Source organism: Colobus angolensis, unplaced genomic scaffold (assembly GCF_000951035.1).
Source record: "Colobus angolensis palliatus isolate OR3802 unplaced genomic scaffold, Cang.pa_1.0 Scaffold1, whole genome shotgun sequence".
Taxonomy (NCBI): domain Eukaryota; kingdom Metazoa; phylum Chordata; class Mammalia; order Primates; family Cercopithecidae; genus Colobus; species Colobus angolensis.
Genome location: NW_012110918.1, coordinates 14,440,057 through 14,444,935, shown reverse-complemented (window position 1 = coordinate 14,444,935; position 4,879 = coordinate 14,440,057). Strand labels below are relative to the sequence as shown.

The 4,879-nt window shown below is 59.5% G+C and overlaps 1 pseudogene; it reads left to right on the top strand.

Moving 5' to 3' along the window:
* Positions 1 to 1,181: 1,181 nt before the first annotated feature.
* LOC105505322 lies at positions 1,182 to 4,713 on the top strand (annotated as a pseudogene).
* The last annotated feature ends 166 nt before the right edge of the window (positions 4,714 to 4,879 follow it).

Below are 4,879 nucleotides of genomic sequence, written 5' to 3'. Positions count from 1 at the left end.
GACGTGATCTTGGCTCACTGCAACCTCTGCCTCCTGGGTTCAAGTGATTCTCCTGTCTCGGCCTCCCGAGTAGCTGGGATTATAGGTGCACACCACCACACCTGACTAATTTTTGCATTTTCAGTAGAGACAAGATTTCACCATGTTGGCCAGGCTTGTCTCAAATTCCTGGCCTCAAGTGATCCACCCGCCTCGGCCTCCCAAAATGCTGGGATTACAGGCGTAAGCCACCACACCTGCCCCTAAATTACTCTTGAACTTGGCATCTCATCTTCAACATTAAACATTCAGGTGGAAGCATTTAATGTAATCACTTTGGTCCCATTCCCAGGAGTCAGTTTTCAGAGCCTGGGAAAGGGAGCAGGGACTCCCAGGACCCTACCTCCAACGTAGAAAGGGTATTTGACACCAGGCAACCAAAAGGGTAAATGTCTACCACTGGCAGGAATGCAGGAGGGGCTGAGACAGGGATGAGCTCTCGGCAGGAGTGGGGGGCCTGCTCCTACCTCCTGCTCTTCCCCCATGTCCCATCTGTTTTGCACTCAGAGTTTCGGACAAGAGCCCCCTCCTGCTCTCTGAGGGGCACCAGTGTGGCTGCCCACTGCTCCCAGGTTCCACGCGCCTAGCTTCAGCCACCTGGAGGGAGACTGGTTCCTCTTCCTCATTCCAGTTCTGATTTCTGGAGCGAAGCAAAAGCCACTCGGAGAAATGTCCCTCGGCTTCCACTGTCTCCAGGCAAAGGGTAGGAAGGAGCGGTTCCCAGAGGCTGAGAAGAGGACTCAGATGAGGCCACAGGTGTCTGCAGCCATATGGAGTCTGGCAGATGCAGGCGGTGACATAGGGAGTTGTCGATGTCCCAGCTAAGTCAGCTGAGAACAGAAAGCCAGTGAGACAGACAACCCCAACTCACCGGAGGGCTGGGGGGCTGGGGCGAGGCATGCCGAGTACACCTGACTGATCCCAGCACAACTCACAGGGCGGCTGGGGGCTTATTCCAGCCCAACTCTAGGACAGCTGGAGGGCTGGGGAAAGGCACGCCGACCAATCTCAGCCCTGGACAGACAGGCATGGAGAGGGCTGTGAGGGAGGCAGACAGAGGAACACCCACGCCTCCAACTGCACTGTCCCTCGCCCCCGTGTTCTACAGGTGCCTCCTACTGTGGGCTCCACAGAGGCAGGGGATGAGGGAGCCCACTGATACGCCCCGTCAGGCAGCCTCCCTGAGCGAGCAGGAGCAGGTCAGGGGTGAGTGTGGAAGGATGACAGCCCAGGGCGCCCTAGGCCCCCGGGGCACGGGCCCGTTCCCTGTGCTTCTTGACCTCTGCCTCATTTGCAGACACACATGCTCCTGTCGGGAGATACCTGGAGGCATCTCAACTCCCGTCCTCCATTCCCCAGGTCCACAAGTCACCAGGTTCCATTCCCCTCCCCCTCCACATATCAGAGCTGTCACAGACTCCCCATGCCCCACTTCAGGGGTCTTGGCCCAGGTCTTGTCATACCTTATCTGGACCAAGAGCAATGGTTTCCAACTAGCTACCCCCTGCCCCGCCCGTGTCCCCCACGGTTGCACCATGCCTGCTTGCACTTGCCCTCTCTCTTCACTGGTGCTCCAGCAGCTGCAGAGGCAGGGCTGAAGCCTGGGCCTGCTCTCAGGGCCCCACCTCCTGCTCATCCTCCATGTGGCCCAAGCCCTCTATGGCTGTTTGCCTCTTGCCCACATCTTCCATGTTGGCGTTGCCCGGGACTGGAGGATGTATCAGCATATGGGTCCTTGGGCCAGGTTAAAAACAGTGTGTGAGGCTGGGTGTGGCGGCTCATGCCTATAATCCCAGCACTTTGGGAGGCTGAGGTGGGTGGATCACCTAAGGTCAGAAGCTTAAGACCAGCTTGGCCAACATGGTGAAACCCCATCTCTACTAAAAATACAAACATTAACCAGGTGTGGTGTCACGTGCCTGTAATCCCAGCTCTCGGGAGGCTAAGGCAGGAGAATCGCTTGAGCCTGGGAGGTGGAGGCTGCAGTGAACCAAGATCGCACCATTGCACTCCAGCCTGGGCCACTGAGAGAGAATCTGTCTCAAAAAAACAAACAAACCCGATGTGTGAGTCCAGCTTTGCCACTCAGCTTCCTCACGTTCATTTCCTTCATTCACTCATTCATTCAATCAACAAAGCTTTATCTGTGCCAGGTTCTGCCCTGAGGCTCTGCAGACCCAGCTGCGGAACAAGCCCACCCTCTGCCTTCACAGGGTCTACAGGAGTTAGTGCACGCAGTGTGCTTAGGGCAGGGCCTGCTGGAGGAATGTTTACTACTATTATTAATGACTGATACCTGGGGCTAGTGATCCAGCATTTCCTGCCAAGAGCCCCAGCCCTGTCCCTTCCAAGAGAACCAGCCCTCCTCAGCCTCACCGGGGACATCGACATGTCTGACCCCCTGCAGCCTGCAGGCAAGAACGCTTTTGTCTTTTCCTGTCACTTTCCAGTTCCCGAAAAAGGGACTGGGGTTCAGGCGGTGGGGTGGGCTGGACTGAAGGAGCCCACGACCAGAGTCTATCCTGCAAGGGAACTGCTCCCAAGACTGAGCCACACCCACACCCACTCCCGGAGGGGTCCCCATCTTGCCTCTTAGAAGACAGAGGGAGCAGAGTTGAGGCTAAGGGGTGCTGCCCCCTCATACTAGAAATCAGGACAGAACCACAGCAGGGTGCCAAGTTGGGGCTCAGCCCCCACACTTCCTCCTGAGCAGGAGAGAGCAGGTCCTCGGCAAAGGCCGAGCCCCTGGTCCTGCTGAGCAGCCATGGGTGTGAATTAAATGTCTGGTACGGCCCCAGCCGGCAAGCGGGCCCCACGCAGCCTTCCGTCCTCCCTTTATCATCTGCAGCAAAGCGTTTACAGTCAATAAGCTGGCTAATTAATTCTCTTCAAAGACCTCTCAATTATTCATCCTGGGCTACAGAGAGAACAATTAGAGCATCTCCTCGCTCGCTCTCGCTGCAAAAGTGAGGCTGGGCCTGGGCCACGCGGAGCCCCCTGGGCCCCTGCAGCCTCGGGTGTCCCCAGGGGCCCCTCCCCCTGGCAGAGGCAGCAGGACAGAACCTTCTAGGGGGATCCTCTTCCCCAAGCTTGGAAGCAGCTCAGATCAGTATCCCCACTGCTCAGGGGGAGGACACGGAGACCCTGAGCAGGCAGTGACTTCGGGAGTTCAACAGCCCCCTAGGGCAGACCCGTGGATGCAGAGCCGGGCTCCAGGTGCCGGCAGCAGGGCCACAGGGACCTGGGGCTGAGCCCTCTCTGCCTCCGGGAAAAAGGTTTGTGCTGGGAGGGGAGGGGAGGAAGAGGGGAACGGCTAACAGGGTAGCAGCTGCAGCCAAGCCGGGAAGGGTCTCGTGTCCCAGCGACTGCGGCAGGGGTCACTCTAGAAGGGGTGAAGTCCCAGAGCAGCCCTCAGGTTCCAAGAGAAGCTGCACTGTGGGCCCCAGTTAGGACTCCTCTGTGCCAAGGGGGCCCCTAGGTCAAAGCTAGCTTCACTGCTCCGCTGCAACTTCCTGGAGTTGCTCAAGTCACTCACTGGGGCCTTCCAGGACAGGGCAGCTGGTTGTGCCCCCGGTCCACCCTCTCCTCCAGCCCGGGGCCCGCATTGCCAGCTCTCGCTCCTGTCTCCCCCAAACAACAGACACCAGCATGCGCAGAGTTAACTCCCCGAGGCTCCAAGACCGCGCAGAGTGGGGGGTGGGGGCCCGGGCGTGCCTGTCGGGAAGTATGGATTTCTGCAGTGGTTTTACTGGAAAAGCTGTAGCTGAAGGTGGGAGGGGGTCACCATGGCAACTTCTGGCTGTGGGAACAGGTTGGCTAGTGGGAACCCATTGTTCCAGGGGCCCAAGGGGGCCCAGCAGGCCCTGGGGGACCCCACATTTGCCTCCCAGGGGTCTTCACCTACTCCAAGAGCTACGGAGACCCTCCTCAATCTGGAATTACCAACCTCCCCGCCTCCCTTCCTGTCCTCCCTCCTGTAACATCTCCCCAGGGCTGGGCCCCTCACTCAGCTGCCCCGCCCCCCACTGAAGTGCCCCTTGCACCCGAGCTGTTAATCCAAGCGCCAATTACCCGGCGGAGGCCCAGGAGCTCCAGGGAATCTCCTTCTTGGAAGAGATTTTCAAGTGGAGCGAGCCTGGCTTCAACGCCTGGAGTGAATTCAGGGGATGCCATCCATGAAGCTCCCCGACCCCAACACAACCCAACAGAGGGCGCCCGGGATTCCGGCGGCGGGCGGTGGGCGCTGTGGGCAAGAGCTCACCCCAACCCCACCCCAACAGACAAGATTCCAAACAAAGCAACAAATTCTAGGAAGTCCTCCCCACCCCACCACAAACCTGCACAGCCCTCCCTGCAAGGGAAATCAGGGTAAGGGGAGGCGGCCCGGAAGGGACAGGGGGCTCCTAGGTGCCCCTCCAAATCCCAATGCCCCCCTGCCTGCTCTCTGCCCAGGAAGGCTCCTTGTTAGCTGGGATCAGCCCTGCCCAGCGTCCCACGCCGCTGCGAGTGCACTGCACTAAACCTCCCATGGGGACCCCCTGCGATGCCTTGCTGAAGCCCTCGCAGCTGACTCAGCCCCGGCCCCAGAGGGCCTCCTGGGTGCAGGGTGCACGGGATCGGGGATCAGGCCAAGGGAACACAGGGCACATGAAAGCAGACACGGCTGGCTCCTAGGCCCTCCAGGCTCAGGTTCCTCCTGGGTCCTGCAGGGCTCCGGGCTGGCCTTGGAGCCCTCCTGCAAACCAGGGAGGCACAGAGTGGGGGGCTGGGAGGGCCCCGGAGGATGTGTGTGTGTGTGTGGTCCGAAGGCACTTCCAGGAATCTCCAGTGGCACTGCCCA